The sequence below is a fragment of the Myotis nattereri genome, assembly GCF_964212035.1.
Source record: "Myotis nattereri genome assembly, chromosome: 12".
Classification (NCBI taxonomy): Eukaryota; Metazoa; Chordata; class Mammalia; order Chiroptera; family Vespertilionidae; genus Myotis; species Myotis nattereri.
The window spans coordinates 55,506,599-55,527,694 of NC_138087.1; the positions used below are offsets into that span (position 1 = coordinate 55,506,599).

The 21,096-nt window shown below is 48.8% G+C and overlaps 1 protein-coding gene across 1 annotated transcript in view; it reads left to right on the plus strand.

Annotated features, from left to right (window-relative positions):
* Positions 1-1,125: 1,125 nt before the first annotated feature.
* Positions 1,126-21,096, plus strand: part of FRMPD1 (FERM and PDZ domain containing 1) — a 66,358-nt gene continuing 46,387 nt past the window's right edge. Inside the window, exon 1 of the mRNA XM_081102881.1 lies at positions 1,126-1,169. The gene's annotated coding sequence lies outside the window, so the exon portion shown is untranslated. The remainder of the gene's footprint in view (positions 1,170-21,096) is intronic.

Below are 21,096 nucleotides of genomic sequence, written 5' to 3' on the forward strand. Positions count from 1 at the left end.
CACACTCCCCCTTTCCATTGGCCAGCCCCGCTGGCCTTTTAGGTGTCTGTTTAGAGGGCCTCCTCTCCAGGAGGCCTGCTTTCCTCCCTCAGCCAAGGCAGGCACCTGTCACGGCCCCCGTGGCACGCTGGCCTCATGCTATTGCTGTAGGAACTGCACTGTATGACCGTCCGCTAGACAGTACATTCCATGAGGGCAGGGGCTGCGCTTTATTCCAGGCTGTATCTCCAGTGTCTAACACAGGGCAGGGACCTGGACGGAAAACAAGGAAGAAGAGTGCTTGGACAGAGGCATGCATTGGGTATGACGGATAGAGAGATGGTGGGACTGGAACCAGAGGGGTGGTGAGATGGCCCAGGGAGTGAGAGGAGGGCTTAAGTGCAGAGTCCTAGGGCACCCCAGAATTTTAGGGGGTGGGGGTTTGAGGAGCGCTCAAGGAGACCAAGAAAGAGTAGCCAGAGAGGCCAAAGGAAAGCCCACCGAGTGCAGCGTCCCAGCGCAGAAAGAGTTTGCAGGGGAAGTGGTTCTTAGTGCCAGTTGTGGGCCCTCCGAATCCACCTCCCTCCGGCTCATCTGCATCCCCAGAGTCCCTTGGAAGGCGCTGGGGTAGGAGAGCCAAGGGGAGGGGGGCGTGCGAAGGAGGGCCGTTCCTTGGGACTCTTTGGGGATCCAGTTCTGGCCCCACCGCCGCCGGTCTGGGTGACCTTGGGGAGCCCTCTTTCTCTCCGACCTCAGACTCCCTGTGGGTACCAGGCGGACGCTGCGTGCCCAGGCGGGGAGCAGGGGGAGGCCGGCAGAGGCAGGGCCCGGGTGGGAGCGGGACCGCCCACTGCGGCGGGCCGGGACCTCCAGGGCCCGCGGGGGCGGCGCGCGGGGCTGTGCGCGCGGGGCTCCTCCCCCGGGGCGGGGGTCGCGGCGCCGGCAGCTGGCGGCCGCGCAGCTGCAGCCTCAGCACCTGCCGCGGCCAGACGGCGCGGGCGCGGGCACGGCGGGGCCCTGTCCCCCCTCCTCCTCTGACTGCAGCCGCGGCGCGGGAGGCGGAGCCCGAGCCGATCCGGAGCTGAGCCGCTGCCTGAGCCTCGCACGCGTCCGAGCCCGCCGCCGGGGCGGGGCCGCCCCTCGCCCAGAGCACAGGGTCCGCGTCCGCGCGGGCGGCGCCGCCTCTGCAGGTAAGGGCGAGGTCCCTGCGCCGCAAAGTTTTGGGGGGACTGCTGGTCCCCACGCCCCGGGCCTGCGCGATCTGCACACTGCCTGCCGCTCGGCTGCCTCCGCGCGCTCTGCTGGCCCCACCGGCCCCGGGTGACCCGCAACCACTTCCAGTCGTCTGGTCCCCACTCGGCGGGGGCGCCTCTGCGGGCTCGTTCGGGGCCTGCAGCGGTTTTAAGTCTGTACACAGTATCGGTGCTTTGCTTAAGTTTTCGAGATCTGCATGATGTAGTGCCAAGAGCGGCAAACCAGGAGGCAGGAGACCTGGGTTCAGGTGCGGCCACGTACCGCGCCAACTTTCTGAGTGACCTCCGACCAGCCTGCCCTGCGGGTCTCCACCGCACCTGGACCGGGAGGGGTTCGCCAGGGACATCGCCTGAAGCGCCATGCCTGTCTTGCCATTTTGTGAGTCCAGGGCTGTCTCCGCTCCAGGGCTCCTTGGCGGTGGAGAGGAACGTTGGGACGGACCCACGGAAGTCAGCATCAGGGGTCATGTTGCAAACCTGCCGCCGCTTCGGCTGAGCGTTAGGAAGGGTGTTGAGTCAGCCTCTGGGAATAGTCGATGCTCCCGGGGCTGGGCGTCGGGTCCCTGGCTCTCGGTGGCTTCTCTGCCATGCCCTGACTGTGTGACCTTGGGCGAGTACCCCCACTGGTGTTGCGGGGGAGGGAGGGAGGGTGCACCCGGTGCTGGCTGCGGTCCTTCCGCTGTAGATCCGGAGAGGCAGGATCGCCAGGTCTCCGTAGTTAGGGTCAGGTTGGGTAGAGGCAGTATCTCAACAAGGACCCACCCAGAACTTGCAAACGGGCGCGCGTTTACGGTCGTGTAGAAAATAAAGAAGGCATTTGCAGCTTACTTTGAGAATCCCGAAATAGATAGGGCAAGTACTTGTGAATGCTAGTGCTTTGGGCTATCATAAAATATTCAACGGCATAATGATTTGTTTTCAAAGTGGCTTATAAATCAGGAAGCGTTTCTGTTTGTGAGTCAGTTATTTTAATAAAAATCTCAAAATAGTTGCTTGGGGGGTAGGGTGGGGGGAGGGAGATAACGCACAGTTCTGGGAGTCCTGACACAGGGGCCAGCATCTACTGGTTTCTAGTCTAAAGCGACGGTGGAGATGTTTGCCAGTCAAGCGGATATACTAGTAAAGTCACTCCACCGCGGGCATCCTGTGGTGGGTGTTCAACATCGGTGTGGTGGGAGCCACCTTCAGTGTCGCAAGTGCATGTTTTGCAGGACAGGCGAGCGCTGGTGCAGCCACAGCGGATCAAGCGCCAGGTTAGTTCATCCCAGGAGGTGAACTTCGTTCTTTTGCCCAATGGCACAGCCTCCTGGTGCTGCAACAGCCATTTCCCCAGTGTGTGGGAGAAATCCATTACTATGAAAGGATTCGTATGGAAGTGATTTTATTATTTTATTTCCTTCCTTGACTTCCTGGTTTTCAGTTTCAAGCTTTTTGAAATCAGAACACTTGCGAGAGTGCTTCGGGACTGGGGCAGGAACATGCAGGGCTGTGGTCCATGTTTGCCTAGGTTCCTGCCCCGGACTCCGTAGTTGAGGCTAATTTGCCCAGAGAACTTTGATCTCTCAGATGTATTCGAAGGCCACCCGTCTTCATGTACTTCATTTTTTGGTGGTTCAGCAAGCAGTGGCTCGGCACTCATTCAGGGCACAAACAGGGGAAATACCAATCAGCCCTACTCTCAAGGAGCTCAGATCTAGGGAGGGATAAAGAGGATTAGATCACAGGCCGTTGCAGGAATTAGTAACACGTGGGACCCCTGGGAACACGGAGGAGGGTGAATTCCAAAGGGGGAGATGAGGAAGCCTGCACCATGAAAGGCAGAAGGAAGTAGATTTCAACAGGTGGTGGAAAGTGGAAAGGCCTTTGTAGGTCAAGGACCTGGTTCGAGACAAGCTACAGAGGCTGGAGAGCGCCGGGCCCAGGTGGAGAACAGCGAGTCTGCTTCCAAGCAGAGGACAGTGGGCAGAGGTGCAGGAGGCTCCGAGCCTGGCCGTGAAGCCACGCTGGCTTTGGGAGATGGCGCCTCTGAGCCCCACCATTCTCACTTGTAAAAGGGGAATACTGGTAATTCCAAACTCACAGGGTTAAATGAGATCCTGTTTGTAAAAGCGCCTGAGTGTTTGCTTACAATGGGTGTTTGATAACACCTTTTATTAGTGTGTTCTCGGGCAAGCTCCATACATGTTGCTAGACACCATTGGGGTATCAAATGGTCCTTTTTGTTTTAGCGACCTCACCATCAGCATAAAATTCCCGTGACAGTGTCCCCTGTATTCAAGGTGCCTCCTGATGCAAGGGGCAGGGGCTTTTTGTAATTTGGAGAGTGCTCAGATCAGACACTGACATCAACAGCAGCCAATGCCCTGTACATACTGTTAGGTGCTAGAAGGCCACAGAGGGGTTAACTGGAATACGCAGTCCCTGCCTCCCACAAGCTTATTACTACATGTTCAAGGACCCAGGCGAGGGGATTAGACAGTCAGACACAGTTATAAATATATCAGCGTTGTCCATATATCCTGGGAGTGAGGCGCTGGCTCCCGTTGGCCTTGTGTACGTTGCTGGGGATTTGCAGTAGCCAAGGGAGGAGAATAGGAGAGGATGTAAAGGACGGTGGTGCAATACCTTATGACCCTGTGTAACATCACATAGCATCCATGATCCTGTACTTCATTTGTTCATTCAACAGCTATTTATAGAACACATGCTCTGTGCCAGAGAATTATTCTAGGTGCTCCAGGAATACACGGAAGCAAAGGGAAGATCCCTGCCTTACTGGATTTATATTCTAGTTGGAGAAACACAATAAACAAGTAAACACATAAATAATTACAGGTTGTGCTAAGGACGAAGAAGGAAAAAAGCAGGGTAATGTGAGAGAAGATAAGGCAGGGTGCTCCCTTTGAGGGAGCAGGGAAGGCCTGTCTGAGTCATTGAGAGTCACAGGAGAGAAGGAGCCAGTCATGACAAGAGCTGAGGGAGGGGCGGACCAGCTCTGCAAGAGGCAGCATAGCTTCATGTGTGAGAAGGCAGGCCCTGGGGCCACACCACCTGGGCTTGAATACTGGTCCCTCCAACGACTAAATATATTAATGATCAGGTTAATTAATATTCTAGGCTTCAATTTCTTTTTTTAAATTGATTTCAAAGAGGAAGGGAGAGAGGAAGAGAGAGAGAGAGAGAGAGAGAGAGAGAGAGAGAGAGAGAGAGAGAGAAACATCAATGATGAGAGAGAATCATTGATCAACTGCCCACACTGAGGACCAAGCCCATAACCTGGGCATATGCCCTGACTGGGAATCAAACACTGAGGCACGCCGGGCAGGCTGGGCTTCAATTTCCTCATCTAAACTTGGAATAATAACCCCACCTGACAGGGCTGTTATGAGTATTAAGTAAGTTGATGTAAGTAAAGTACTTAGAATAGTGCCAGGTATGTAGTAAGCACCAAATAAAAGTTAAGTGGAACTGTTTCTGGCAGAGGGAACAGCAAATGTGAAGGCCTGGAGACCTGAAAGGGTTTGCTGTGTTACAGGACCAGACAGGCTGTCTGCACAGACATTATCCCCATGGTTTTTGGGGAGACTGTAGAGCAGATTACCTGCCCCTTTCATACTGTGGTTTAGCAGTTTTGAAAAGGGGAACTCTCAGCCTTAGCACTCTCACCTGCAAAATCAGGCCCCGAGTGGTGTGGTGAGCTGCTGCTGCTGCTGCTGCTGCTGCTGCTTTAGGGGCGTTCCACTATAGACACTTCAGGATCTCTTCCCTCTCTCCCTTCATCTCTCTTTCCCTCAATTACCCTCCCTCTCTCACCCCTCCACCTTTCCACTCTGTCCCCCTCCCTCCCTCCCCTTCTCTCCCATTCCCTCATCCCTTTTCTCATTGACAAGGCTTGAAGAGTAGTGTCCCTGGAGGTGCTCAATATGCAAAGGGGAAGCATGGGTAGGGCTGAGCCCATAGAGCCACCACCAAAGCTAGCCATGCCCTCTCACTGTGGGACTGATGGCCAGCGTCCCCCTCCCAGTCCCAGGCTGGAAACTCCATAGCAGGGGAGCATAGTCACCTATGAACTTACCCTCTCGCTGGATCCCTCCTTACTGAAATCTAGTCGCTCACTTAGTCATGTCATTCTTACTTCTTAAATCTTCCTCAAACATCTCCTCAGATTTCCATCCTCTCTCTAAACCTCAGGCTTCTGTTTTCTTTAAAGTGTAGCCCAGAGACCTTCACTGGGTCCCTTGTGTAAAGATAATGAAGTCCAGAGTCCTCAGCTGGGCAGATGTGATGGGCTCTCTCCCTCCCTTCTCTCAGTCCCTCAGGCCCCCTCCTCCCTCACCCACTCCACCACACTTATGCCCTCCCACTCCCAGGTCTCTAGGCCTTTGCTTCTCCATTTGGCCCCTCTGCCAGGCATGTGCCTCAGCCCTGGTGGTCTTGCTGAAGGCTCAGCTCATATCCTATCTGGCCTAGGAACTATCTTCCAGATGCCCTTGTCCCAGGGTTTTCATCTTCTCCTGATCTCCCACTACACTAAGGACCTCTCATGGAGACACCATCACCATTAACCTTGAAGGATTTTGTGTGCGGTCACCTGTGTATGTGGCCATGGCCTTGAGAAGTCCCTGGGAGGGCGGGATTCACCCTGCAGCCCTTCTCACAGAGCCTTGCCCTAGTGCAAACTCAGTATGTGTTTGCTGCATTGGATTGACAAAAGCCTGTGATTTCCCTGACATCTGGTTCGAGTCCAGCCAGAAACAACATGCTGAAGCTCAGGGGTTGTGGTTCTCAGCTGAACTCACTCGCAGCATCCAGATACCTCGGAATGTAGGTCCTTCATCTGATGAAGAGTTGATGCAACCCCAGAGATGGGTCTGAATTTTGAATTTAGCTTTTCAATAAGGCCTATTTTTTTAAAAAAAAATATTTCATTGATTTTTTACGGACAGGAGGAGAGAGGGACAGAGAGTTAGAAACATCGATGAGAGAGAACCATCGATCAGCTGCCTCCTGCACACCCCCCACTGGGGATGTGCCCGTAACCAAGGTACATGCCCTTGACTGGAATTGAACCTGGGACCCTTCAGTCCGCAGGCTGACGCTCTATCCACTGAGCCAATCTGCTCAGGCCAATAAGGCCTATTTTTAAAAATATATAAAAATTTGAATCTTCAAGCTAGATAAACTTGGAAATAATTGTTCATATCATAAAAGGATTTTTCACCATACCAAAAGGTCTGGTATGGAAAGCTTTCAAATACCAAGCATGCTTGTGTACTTAACACCATTCGGTATGTAAAATTTTGATTTATGCACAGCTGCTGTGGCTGTATTTCTACTGTAGTCGAAGATATACACCAAACGTAATATACATCACGGAGGCAGGATAACACAGACTTAAATTTGTTTGGGTAACTACAGATGGCATTATGCAGCTCGGATGATATAAAGTTAACTCTCTGCCTGAAGGACAGTGGGAAGCTCCATTTGGTGCCTGGCCAGCTGATGGGAGGGCAGTAAGCCATTCTTTGCACGGGAATGGCACTGTTTTTCAAGGACCCGCCTGATCTTTGGAGACCTTTCGGCCAATGGTTAGAAATGGTCAGGCCTCCGATCTTTTCAGAAGCTGCTGCTGAATGACATGTGTGCTTAACACTGATTATTTGGGGGTGGGGGTGGGGGAGGAGGGACGAAAGGAGGGGGAGAGAAAGCACTAATTATGGCTAGAAAAGATATGGCGGTAAAGCTGAAGTATGAAAGTATGTGCTTTTGAACTCTCTTGAGGAATGACCTGAGCTCGGCCGCTTCAGTGAAAAGGGTAACATGGCAAATTTTCAAAATCCTGAACGGAAGGCGCTTCAGAGGAATTCATCCGGATGCAACGGTGCTTAGTTCTCTGAGGTTCTGACTTAAGAGAAGACAGATGAGCAGGCAGATGAGAAATGAGCTTCTTGTTCTCTGAGCATCCAGAACGTAGCGGGTGGGCTAGACCTGGTCATGACCAGCGGTAGTAATCCAGCCCCCCACCCCCAAAAAACAGCCTCTCCCAGGCTAACTTGTGAGCATCCAGGTAATTAAGCTTCTGGGTTAACTGCTTTGTTGTTTCCTTTGTTCCAAATGTAGAATCCAGAAGGCTGCAAAAGGAAAAGCAATGATTGAAATAAAGATGAGGTGCCACTTATTTCTTCTTATGGAAATGATTCAGTGGGTAGCTGGAGTCTCTGTCCTCTCTGGTTTTCCCTGGAGAAGGAGCCCAAGCCCAGGCTGCCAGGGCTCCTCTGCTTCTGAGACATGTGCTGTGGCTCCTGCTCAGGTTAGAGGGTGGCGTTCACATGAAGGTGTGTGCTCTTCCTCTTCCTTTCTTCCTGGGGGCAGGGGCATTTTGTATACAGGGGCAAGAAGGAGTTATTACTTCTTTCCTGAGCTCGCTCCTGGGTAGCTGCAGCACTTAGTTCTTCGCAAAAGCTTTGCAGTACGTTTCTTAGAGCATTCCCTGCCTCTATTCCAAAAACCTAGATCCACGCAGGATGTTTTACAGGATATTTTAGCTGACAGTCGTGGATCTTCAAATGGGGTTGCCAGCCCTGGAGAGGATGAAGAGCCGCCTTTGTCTGGTGCAGGAATTCCCCCAGCACAGCCAGCCTCTCTCTGCGGAGGCCCCGAGGCACTCCTATGCCATTGTCAATGGGCTCTGATTATTAGAAAGTTCTTCATTGTGCTCAACCAAATCCTTCCTCCAGGCAGTGGCTGCCCCGTTGGCCTTGATTCCGCCCTTTGAAGCCCCACACAGAAATCCATGTCTTCTTCCCCTGGACAGCCATTTAGCCAGGGGGACATTCAAAGACAGGGGCCAGGTCCCCACGTCTTCACTTCTGCAGTCAGAATGCCCCAGTGTATGCAGAGCTCTGCAAAGGACAGGGCTAAGCGTTGACACCGCTGTGCAGGTGGAGCTAGGCAGCCCGCAGGCCCGCAGCAGCCTCACGTCAGAGTCTGCCCTTGTTTAGCACAGCCGAGGCCCAGTTAGGCTCTCGGTGGTCCCCCTAGCCTAGGGCCTAGAGTTTGCTGTCAAGCCCTCTATGGGGAGCTGCGTGCATGTAGGTGTCATAGAGACCTGGTGGGCTGTGGAGGAGGGTGTCCCGAACCAGTGCTCACGTGGAGTGGTTCTGGGTGACTCAGCCGCATCCCTGGGACTCAGATCCCTCATCAGTCCAATTACTTCTAAGGTGGTGCGTTGGTTTTCTGTGGCTGTTATTACACATCACTGCAATCTTGGCTTAAAACAGCAGAAATTGCCGAAACCGGTTTGGCTCAGTGGATAGAGCGTCGGCCTGCGGACTGAAGGGTCCCGGGTTTGATTCCGGTCAAGGGCATGTACCTTGGTTGCGGGCACATCCCCAGTGGGGAGTGTGCAGGAGGCAGCTGGTCGATGTTTCTCTCTCATCGATGTTTCTAACTCTCTATCTCTCTCCTTTCCTCTCTGTAAAAAATCAATAAAATATATATTTAAAAAAAAAACACAGCAGAAATGTATTCTCACTCAGTTCTGGAGACCAGAAATCTGAAATCAAGGTGTTGGCGGGACCACACTCCCTCTGGAGGCTCTAGGGGCGAACCCTTTCTTTGCCTCTTCCAACTTCTGGCATGTCTTGATTTGTGGACACATCACTCCAATCTCTGCTTTCTTGGTCCCATTGCCTCCTTCTCTTCAGTCTGTGTCAAATCTCGTTCCACCTCACTCTTAGAAGGACACGTGTCTTGGGACTTAGGGTCCACCTGGATAACCTGGGATAAACTCCTGCCTGAAGATGCTTAACTTAATTACATCTGTAAAGATCCTTTTTCCAAATAAGATAACATTTACAGGTTCTTGGGATTAGGGTGTGGGCATACTTTTTAGGGGCTGCCCTTCAGCCTTTGGGAGCTCCACTTTCTCTCCACCTACGTGACTGCCTTTTCTCTCAATTGTATTTGGTTGGACCCAGCTCTCTGGACTCACTAGCGCAGGTCTTCATTCTGCATGTGTCATGTCTCTTTCTTCCCCTAGTGTCCTGGCTGCTGCTGTGCAGATGCCGGGCTGCTCTGATCATCTTGTTCACAGATGTGGGAGGGGGCTCAGGGGTTAGGCTGCCCAAGGAAACACAGGTCTTGCTGGACCACTCCCTCATTTTCACCAGCATGCTCTAGCTCAGGGGTGGGCAAACTTTTTGACTCGAGGGCCACAATGGGTTCTTAAACTGGACCGGAGGGCCGGAACAAAAGCATGGATGGAGTGTTTGTGTGAACTAATATAAATTCAAAGTAAACATCATTACATAAAAGGGTACGGTCTTTTTTTTTTTAGTTTTATTCATTTCAAACGGGCCGGATCCGGCCCGTGGGCCGTAGTTTGCCCACGGCTGCTCTAGCTAGTCAGTGGAGTTTTTATCAATGGGAAGGAGAAGCTGTGACTATTAAAATATTCATTACCAGTTCTTAGACTTAAGGGAGATACCGAAGATTACGTGCTCTAGCCAGAGAAGGGACACAGAGGAAGACTTAATGCCCTTGAGTTTCCCCTCTAATTTAGTCTGAGATTGGCTCATTGGACTTGAGGGAAATTATTTATATTCTCAGTGCCCAAACACATATCTCTTTCTGTAAAATAATAATAATAATAATAATAATAATAATAATAATAAAAAGTAGGAAATGCTGCTTTGCTGACCTGAAGTGTGCTGTAGTGTGACCTTCTTGCCCTTTAACTAGTCTGTTTCAGAAGTTCCAAGGTTCTTTTTTATTTTTTAATTCTCACTCGAGGGTATGATTTTTAAAAATTAATTCGTTTATTTTTTATATATTTTTATTGATTTCAGAGAGGAAGAGAGAGGGAGAGAGATAGGAACATCAATGATGAGAGAGAATCATTGATCGGCTATCTCCTGCAGGCCTCCTACTGGGGATTGAACCCTCAACCTGGGTATGTGCCCTTGACTGGAATCGAACCTGAAACCCTTCAGTCCACAGGCTGATGCTCTATCCACTGAGCCAAAACAGCTAGGGCTGGAGGAAATGTTCTTATTGATTATAAAGCAAGAGGAAGGGGGAGAGAGAAAGAGAAACATCAGTGTGCCAGAGAAACATTAATTAGTTGCCTCCTCTATGCGTCCTGACTGGGGATCGAACCGGAAACCTAGATACTGGTATGTGCCCTGACCAGGAATCAAACCTACAACCTTTTGGTGTTCAGGATGATACTCCAATCAACTGAGCCACCTGGCTAGGGCAAGTCCCATGGTTCTGTTTTTGTTTGTTTGTTTTGGTTTTGGAGAGGAAGGGAGAGGGAGAGAGAGATAAAAACATCAGTGATGAGAGAAAATCATTGATTGGCTGACTCCTGCACTCCCCCAACTGAGGATCGAGCTCGCAACCAGAGCATGTGCCCTGACAGGGAATCAAACCGTGACCTCCTGGTTCATAGGCTGATGCTCAACCACTCAACCACACTGGCTGGGCCCATGGTTCTTTAAGTGGGATCTTCAGTCTGCTGCTGGCTAATGGGCTCTCCAAATGCAAAGCATGGGCACCACCTGGTTTGCAGTTGATTTTCCTGAGTCTGGTGAAGCTGATGATGGAGCGGGGGGGCGGGGGGGGGGGAGTAGGCGGAGTCCAGTGTCCTGAGAGGGTCTGGCACCGAGCAGCTCCCAACTCTGCTCATGGCTGTCACTGCTGCTCCAGGATTACTGCCTCACACCTGTCCAGAGCATCCTCCTGGACTCTGCTCCACAGAGTTCAATATGCTTTGCTAAGAAAGGCCTGCCTAGGGATGGGGGTGGGAGGGGATGGGAGAAGACAGGTGAATCAGACCCTGCCCTGTCTGCAGCTTCCAGGAGGGACTGACATTTAAACTGAGCCCTAGTGGGTGAGTAAGATAGAGAAAGAGGGGAAGTCCAGTGAAGCAGTACACCCAGAGGTGCCCTCAGTTGTATCCCCACCAGGGCCCATGGTTGCCCTCTTCCTGGCCATCCAACCAGAGCTGAACTGGAAGGACCTCAGGTTTGAAAGGGACCATAAGGATCACCTAGTAAGGCAGATATTCCAGCTGCACTGCTTGGAGCCCCACGAACAGGGAACTGGAGCAGTTCAGAGATCTCTGCTTCTCGTTTTGCTTCTGGGTTTAAAGAACAGCGATTTTCCCATTTGCCAAGGCTTGTCCGATGCAGCCGCTTGGAAATATCCCCACACCAAAACGTCCTGCTTTGTCTGGGAGATCTTTTTCCAGGCCGGGGACGCTCTCCCACTCCTGCCCCCTCATCCCTCCAGGATAACCTCTCCAGGCCGTGTGGGCACAGGGTGTTTCTGTGGAACCAGTCCCACTTGACTCTGAGCTTCTCTTGGGCTGAGCCCTGCTGCTGGCTCAGTCCTGAGCATACAGTGTTGACTGAAGAAATGAAGGCCTGGGGCTGTGATGACTGCCTTACTTGCATCTAGCTCCCAGCTGCCCTCATTGCTCTTCGCAGTCACCAGTGGTGTCCTAGCTAAGTCAAGGGCCAATGTGGGCCTCTGTGTCTCTCTGTCCTATGCCTGCTTCTGAAGGAGGGTTGATCTGTCAGCCTCGTATTAAGGAGGGATGGCCCCTGCTCTCTAACTTTCAGAGGATGGGAAGGCTGCTGAACTAAGGTCCAGTGGGTCATGGCCACGCTCACCTGTGAGCTTTCTCACTCGGTCCAGCTGCTCTTCCTTAGCACCTTGCAGCCTCAGGACTAGGGTCAGCGAGGCACTGAGGTGCAGGAGAAGGTACTGGACTTTTTACTGTCAAACCTGGGCTTTCTAGCTGCATGACCTGAGGCACATTATTTACTTGCTTATTTAATTGATTATCTTTGAGTGTTCAACTTACAGAAGACACATGGAGGATAGGATCGCTGTTTCCCACCTACACATGGTAAATATTCAATAAATGTTCATTTCCTTCTTATATTATCTGAAGGGTTGTCATGGAGAAGAGAGGGAAGGCTTGTTCCATGCCTGAGGGACTGTCCAGACTCAGACTTGGTTTTCCCCCAAGTCGTCATCCTTCCTAAATTCCATTAAGCCCCTCAGCCTCCTAACTCCTCCAGCATTGCTAGCATCCTGGGTTTCTTTTCTTTCATTGCTAGCAACTCTGTGTGTATTTGGAGAGGTCGCTTCCCGTGGCTGGGCCTCAGTTCCCTGTCTCTGGACTGGGTTAGTTCTAAGGTCGTTTATAGCCCTGGCACTACATTTAATTTCACAACATAGGTTGATCATCCACTAATTGGAGGGTGATGGTCTGGGCCCCAGGGCACATAGGGATAGAGGAACAGTCATCGGCCTTGTAGTGGTCACAGCCCAGTGTGAGAACAAACAAGTAAAGCATTGTGATGAATGCTATGGAAGGGGCTGAATCCAGAGCTGGAGGAATCCAACCCACAACAGGGAGAGACTAGCCATTTGAGGAATGAATGGGCTCTTTGCCTTCAGGGAAGAATTACCCCCAAACGCTTGTTGCCTGAATGAAAGAATGAATGATGAGGCTAGTTCCCCCCAGGTGGCATTCGAATTTTTCCTTTTTGAATTGGAATTATCAACATGGAAAATCCCAGCAGAGATGCAGGTATTAGGGGCCTTGTTTCCTCTCTTCTCCTCCTGCCTTTCTGCAAAGAAAAAAATAAATCCAAATCTCCAGAATATATTGACCTTTGCTCACAAAGCTCTTGGGATGTGCAGCACAGTTTAACAAGTGCCGTTTGTGTGCCTCACTGAGAAATGTCTAGGTAGACGTAGAATTACATGCCCAAAGAGGATTAATCTGTCCTCTGCCACGATTCTGTTCAGAGCTAATTTTCAAAGACAGTTTCCATTTCCCCAGTTGTCTGAATGATAGTTACAAATTGTGCACTCTCGTGCTTTCTCTTGTATTTATTCTACCCAATTTAATTTGGTTAGATTCCATAAGCTTTTATTGATTGTCTATTATAAGTTAGCCATATGTTGAGAGGCTAGGGGTATGAGAGAATGTATCACTATCCAGAAGTTTCTTTTCTAGCTGGACTGATCAAACATATACCCAGGAATCAGCAAACAAAACCATCTATTCATTGGGGGTTGCTGAGTAGATTGGTGTGAGTGCCAGGATTCCTGCCCCTCCCCCACCCCCCACCCCCACCCCAGGCAGAGAAGTGTGGAGAGATGGATGGTGAGGATGGTTCTCCAGAAGGCTGTTGGAGGAGTCTGCACTGGAGAAGGGCCAGGGACTGCAAGCAGAGTGGAGGTGCAGGGAAGAGAGCAGAACAGCAGGTGAATTCATCATCTTTAGCCCCTCATTCTCATGCCTTAATAATGAAAATAGTCCTTCAAAAGATGACACTTTAGCATGTCTCAGGACCTTTGCCTAGTCTGCCCTGTACCCTCACCTACCAGTAAAACTCCACGTTTTCCCTTAATTCAAGTCTTCTGCAATTTGGTCCTCATTAACTTTCCCGCTCTGGGCTTTTCATCGTGTTTTGTTTATGTCTTAGTATGGCGCCTGGAGCATTACAGACCCCCAAGAGCTATCAGGCAAATAAAAGGATGAGAAAACAAATTACTGATTATTGGTTTTTGAGTCTGACTTACTACTGGGACTGTGAAATGTTAAGAAAGGAGTGGAGGGCACCAAGGTGAAAATGTGGGTGGCAGGTGCTGAGGGGGTGGTGGTGGGGGTGGGGGGCACTGGGCTGCTCTTGGCGGGGTTGGGTAAATACTCTTTGGAGAGGGAATAGGATATTGGCTTTCCAATGAATAGATGCACACAATTAAAAGAATACTCTGAAAAACCACTAAACATATGGGGGGAAATCTATAGATACTAAACATATGGGGGGAAACCTGCCTCTAGTCTAGAGGAATCAAAAGGCTGCAAATAAAAGCAGCAGCACTTCATTAATAACTCTACTAAATCAGGGGTCAGTGAGCAGTTGGGGGAAATAACTTTCCCATTGTCTGAGGGAGTGAGCCTGGGTTAACTTTTCTGGAGGGCAATTTGGCCATATCTAAAGCCTTAAAAACCTGTGCAGTCTTCCACCCAGCAGTGCCTCTCCTGGGAATCCATCCTCAGCGAATAACTAGAGATGTATTATGCAAAGATGCTTATCTCAACATTGTAATACAGACATTGCTAAAGTAAACCAATTGTCCAGCGATAGCTTTACAAACGACCCTCCTAGCGATATGAAAAAGAATGTTTTAGAACAAGAAAGAGGCAGGAGAATTGTTTTAAGAGAAAAATCAGGCTATAAACCAGTACATACAGTAAGTTCCCAATTATGTTGAAAATGTGTATTTTCACCCAAAAGTCTAGAAGTGTAATTAGCAGCTTGTGGAGTATAGTGGATAAGTTTTTATTTTCTTCTTTTCCAGGAAGAAAAATTTCCAAATTTTCTACCAAGCACATATATTACCTTTATAATCAGGGGTGGGGGTGGGTGGGTGGGGGAGGGTGGGTGGGGGAGAATGAGTGTTATGTAAGAAGAAGAGAGAAGCCATTGGAGAGCATTGTTGGAGTCTCATTGGGTTGAAAGCAATTCAGACACATTGTTTATCTTGCAAATTCCAGACAGGTAGTGTTTTCAGAAGGCAGAGTGGTCTTAGGTCCATTTGTGTGAGTGTATTTATAGAAGTGAAAGCTTTGGGGAAGGAAATAGATTGATTTTTTTTCCCCTTGAACTTTTGAAATTATTTTTGCCACTCCATTTGTAATTGAGCCCACGGAGCTATTCTCATTTCTTCTTTTCTTAGGTACTACGTTCGACCTAAAAATGTTAACTGGCTTAGGATGTGGGTTTTGCTAAAATTCCCCTTGAAGTCTTCACTGGACTCATGCTTCATCAGTGGGGTCCCAAAAAAGACCACCGTTTGAAATCTACTTTGCTTTGCTGTCTGATGCTCTCTGCCCCCACAGCCTTGGATAAACCTGGATGGCCCAATAGGAAACCTCTCCTGCTTTGTTGGTGTGGTTGCATCAGCCACATGTAAGGGACTCAGGAGAAGGCACCTGCTCTGGGCGCTGTCTGTTGGAAAGGTTTATTTAGAGGCCAATCTGGCATCCACCTTATCCCGTGGACGTAACATTAGTCTGCAGAAAAAGAGATCAGAGCTGGGTGGAATCTCTTTAAATATTAATTCTAGCGATGCCTTTTGCCACACATCTCCAAAGAGCTCTGAACATTTCACAGACATTACCTCATCATTAATTTTCACAGCGTTCTTGGGTGAGAAGCGGATGGCAACTATTATGGTCTCCATTTAGGGCGGAATAAAACATATATTTTAGATAGTTAAAATAAACTTAGGCGTTGTACTGACTAGATATTAATTGGTTTTTAAAAACTGAGGCAATATTTTGGTGTCTTGTTCCACAGTTGTCCTGTATTTCCCACAAATTAAATCGCCTTTCTGCATTTTTCTCTACCAACATTTGAGTGCCTACTGTGAACAAGCTACAGTGCTGAGCAATGTCGCTAGGAGGGACATTTAACCTCCTTAGTTCCACACTTAAGACCTTTGATGTTATGGCTTCTACCTGCCATTCCTACACTAAATCTCTCAACCCTGCTTCACAGACTCGTTGTCCCCCTCAGCCCTAATCCTGAACTTGTCTTCAGTGTAGCTCTGTGCCGTCTCCTTTCTTTGCATTTTCTATTCCATTCCCCAGCCACTGCCCCAGTGCCCTTCTCTCCACTCCTGCAGGTCTCACTTGCCTCTTCTTCACAGCTTGGTCACCTCTTACACAAGGCCTGCTCCGGTATCACCCTACTGTGTCCACAGCTGATGTGATCTCCCACCGTCCAATCCCCAGATATTCTACCAGCCTCTCTGCTGTGGTCCTTACTAATTTTTGCTTTGTATTTTAGAGATTTATGAATACTCCTTGATGGTATTTCAAGTTTCTTGAGTGCAGGGATAGTCCAATTCATCTGTATGTGTTTCTCAGGGACTTGCCCATGTTAGATGTCCAAGCACTCACTTGTGTAAAGGAATGAAATGGACATAATTTCAGGCCAGAGTTCACCAGTTTGTGCAGAGCCCTGTGGGGGACAGAGGATAGAGGTCACCGATAGAACCCTGCTTGGCCTGGCCCTTCCTTTGATCCGAGTCACTGAGGCCACTTGCTGCCTACAGGCCTGTTCTGACCTCTCACTGCCTCCATACCCACACCCTCTGAGGACCACTCCCACACCCACACCAGCTCTCATCTAAGACTTGTGTATTAAAAACCACCCTTCTCTCATGGCGTTCTGGGGAGACATAGGGAAAGGGACATTGGAGTGTTTTTAAGGGTCACCTCTGTGCTTATTTCTTTTTCCTCTGTTGTGCAAATCACCCACACTGTATGGGACCCTTTATCCAGGGCATTCTCCGTTCACGTTCACGAGAGGGCATGAGGGCTGGGGTTGGCTCGTGCTCCACCTGTGGCAGGCTGTTGAGGCTGAGCAGGTTATTTAATCTTCCTGTGGCGTCATTTCCCCATCTGTTAAGGGTGGGGGATAATGTGCTTGAGGGTGACCTGCCTCCCTGGGATGCTCTGAGGCTTATTGACTTAATGCCATTGCTATTAACTTTAACCAAAGATGGCTGGACAGAACCGGCTGGAGATGGGGCACAGAATAAATATGACAACCATAAAATGGACGCCTCGTGAGACCTTGGGCGTCATTTTCTGTGTTGCCCTTGGCACAGAGGAAACCAGTTAGCCCATCAAGGACCTCTAGGACTGGAAGGGCCTTAATAGGCTTCCAGTACCACCCTGGTTGGTGTGGCTGTACAGCCATCAGTGGCACCAGGGAGGTCACAATTGCAAGGCTGTGGTCCCTTTTCAGGATGGATCTTTTGGTTATCTTGACTGACTTGGCATGAATGGTCACATATTCTTTTGTGTGTATGTAAATATATGGTAAATATATATATATGTATATATCATAAAATTTATTTTTAAAAATCCATTTTAAAGTGCACAATGTAGTGGCATGAAGTGCATTCACAATGTTGTGCAACCATTAACGCTATCTAATTCCACTAAATAGACACACCCCATACCCTCCTCCATTGAGCAGTTGGCAACCACCAATCTGTTTTCTATCTCTATGCATTTACCTAGTCTGGATATTTCATATAAATGGAATCATACAACATGTAGCCTTTTGTGTCTGGCTTCTTTCACTTAGCATAATGTTTTTGAAGCTTGTCCATGTTGTAGCATGTGTCAGTACTTCATTGCTTTTTATGGCTGAGTAATATTCCATTGTATGGATATGCCACAATGTGTTCATCCATTCATCCATTGATGAACCTTTAAGTAGTTTCCCTCTTTTGGCTATGTGCACAGTGTCACTATGAACATTCATGTACAAGTTTTTGTTTGAACATCTGCTTTCAACTCTTTTGAGTATATACCTAGGAATGGAATTTCTGGATCAATGATAACTATAGTTTAACTTATGGGAGAACCACCAAAGTATTTCCATACCCCTTTTTTAACCTTCCTTCTCCCCAGCTCTCAGTTCTCTCTGACCATTTCTTCTCAGTTTGCTTCATGACTCTCTTGGGTTTTCAGGCCCAGAAAGGATAGTGCCACTCAGGGTTTGTTCATTCCTTCCGTAGTTCTGCTCTTTCTACCCTAGTGGTGCTCAACCCTATCTGCACATTACAATGATAGTTCCTTTAACAAACCCTGACCAGGACCCACCCCAGACCAGTTAAATGCCCGTCTCTGGGCTGATGGAACCTGGGCATTGGTGTCATTTAAAGGACCTCAGTGATTTGGATATGCAGCTCCTTTCAGGATAATCATTCATTTCATGGTTTCAACCTGATGACCGCCTAGTTTTTATTTCTGCTCCAGCTGTCTACTGGACATATCCATGAATGGTCCTCCAGTACGCCAGTTCAGCTGTCCCCAACCAAACCCTTCATCTTTCCTCACAACCTGCCCTCTCCCCGTGTTTTCTCCTTCAGTGAAAGGGACCACCATCTCCAGGCATCCAGACCAGACACTCGAGACTTATCTATGCCTTTTCTCTCTCTGTTATTCCAATTTCCCTTTGATTGATTCGTTTATTCAATAATTTATTGCCCAGTCGTTAGGACCGAGGGCAATTGGAGGGACATGCAGCCTAGGAATTATGTTAGGATGACAAAAAAGACATGGATGGAACACATAAGTCACAATATAGATGAGAGGATAACCTGAAATTGACAGCAACATTATTATAACTACCATTATGAGGACTTTCTTTGTGCATCCAGTGTATTCTGGTAATACTTCATATGTATATAGAATCTAATTTAGTGTGAGGTAGGTGAAGGCAGCCCACTTCACATGTGACAGTACAGGTTGAGGGAGGCTAAAGTACTTGTCAAGAATGGTGGTTAGCACATGCTTAGTGAGAGTTGGGATTGGAACTCAGGTCATGTCAAAGCCTGTGCTCTTGACGTGAGAGGTCCCTGGGGAAGAGCCATGAGCCCAGCAGCACTGTCATAGCGTGGAAGGAGGCGGGTCCAGATGTGACCACCAACTGAGATCATCCATGCTATGGGAGTGCTTTGAAAACTGTAGAGCCGTGGTTCTCAACCTTCTGGCCCTTGAAATACAGTTCCTCATGTTGTGACCCAACCATAACATTATTTTCGTTGCTACTTCGTAACTGTAATGTTGCTACTGTTATGAATCGTCATGTAAATATCTGAAATGTAGGATGGTCTTAGGCGACCCCTGTGAAAGGGTCGTTTGACCGCTAAAGGGGTCGCGACCCACAGGTTGAGAACCGCTGCTGTAGAGGGTGGTGCAGATCCCTTGCAACCTTTGCTCATGTCTCTAGCAGACCTCCTCTTCCATTCTGCTCCGAATTACAGGTAGGTGTTTATATCTCTGATTCCCCGGATGAATTCCGGACTCCTTAAGGGTGAGAACTGTGCTTGCTTATCTCAGTGTCTCCCTCAGCCCCTGTACCTGGCACCTTGCTGCTAATCAATGAGCGTTTCTTGAATGAAAGTGTGGATGTTAGAGTTGACTCAGGGAGGAAGAACGGAAAGTGGGAGCCATGGTGGTGTTTGTCCAGGGATGTCACAGCTAAGCACTTCCCTGGAGGTTTGACTTAGAGAACTGGAAAGAAAGAGAGGAACTCTGGGGTTCTCTGGAGATATGAGTGGGAGAACCCATAACAAGATCTCCAAGGGAATGGACTTCAGCCCAACCTCTGACTTCCTGTTCCATGGCACGGATAATCTGATTCTTTTTGCTTCCTAGCCCTTATCACTTTCTAATATTCTTAATTAATTTCCTTTATTATGTCTATTGTTTCTTGTCTAGTGAGAGTTGTCCCTAGAATGTAAGCGTCATGAGGGTACTCAGCTTTGTCTATTTTGTTATTCTCTATCCCCCAATTCCCTCGACCTAAGCAAGCACTAGTAGCTTTCTGTCACTATAGATTTGCCTATTCTGGACTTCCAAATGAAAGAAATCCTATGTGGAACTGGGCGTTGGTGTCATTTAAAGGACCTCAGTGATTTGGATATGTAGCTCCTCTCAGGATAATCATTCGTGTTCATGGTTTCAACCTGATGACCATCTAGTTTTTATTTCAGCTCCAATGGTCTACTGGACATATCCATGAATGGTCCTCCAGTACGCCAGTTCAGCTGTTCCCAACCAAACCCTTCATCTTTCCTCACAACCTGCCCTCTCCCTGTGTTTTCTCCTTCAGTGAAAGGGACCACCAGTATGTGGTCTTTGATGACTGTTCCTTTCACTTAGCATAATGGTTTCAAGGTTTATCCATGCTTAACCCCTTAACTTCACAGATAGGAAAGTTGAGGCTCAGGGAGGAAAGGGAAATGACTTGGGCCATGTGTCCTGCTGGTAACAAAGCAGGAACCTGATTTCAGATCTTCTGTCTCCCTGTACAGCGCTCTGTTCCTGCGTAGGGTGGACACAAGGGGTTTAGTAGCCACAGCTGACCAAGCAATGTCATTCTGCCATTGACCTTGAGGCTACTTATGGGGCCCCTTCAGGTATAGCTGTGGTGAGGTGAGACCTTGCAGGTAGCATCACTGTTAGCATCAACCCTTTCCCACATCCAGTTCACTGTCCATCTGAGAAAGTGGGTGGCTTGTGTGATCAGCTTCTAGTCTCCTACTTGGGGTGGCCTGGGTCCCTATGTCCTGAGATTACTAGCAAGAGAAAGGCACAGCCTAGGCCCCATTAGTGCTGACTGTGCCTCGTGCTGCCCTGTAGCTCCCAGAGGGCCATGCAGAGGCCATCTGTACAGAGCTAGATAAGAAGCTAAGCCCTTCCTGACAGACATCAAATCCTGTTATGCAGATATGAAATCTGAGTGGCATGATGTTGTCCTGAACCCATGTTTCCCAGAGGCTTGTCTTTGTACCACATGGCACAAGATGATTTTAGGTGATACATGGATGAACATTTTTGTTTAAATAGTTGTATATTTATTTTAATGTGTATCGGGAAGGAAAACTCCAGCATGATCAAACCTGTGATTTAATGAATAGTGTTGTCTAGGGCAGTGGTCGGCAAACTCATTAGTCAACAGAGCCAAATATCAACAGGACAACGATTGAAATTTCTTTTGAGAGCCAAATTTTTTAAACTTAAACTGTATAGGTAAGTACATTGTTATTAACTTAATTAGGGTACTCCTAAGGCTTAGGAAGAGCCACACTCAAAGGGCCAAAGAGCCGCATGTGGCTCGCGAGCCGCAGTTTGCCGACCACGGGTCTAGGGTGAAGCTAAAGTAGAATCCTTTTACAGAGGCTATGTACGTTACAGGTGTGGCAGTCTGGCAGTTTGCCGACATGGCAAAAGTCATAAGGA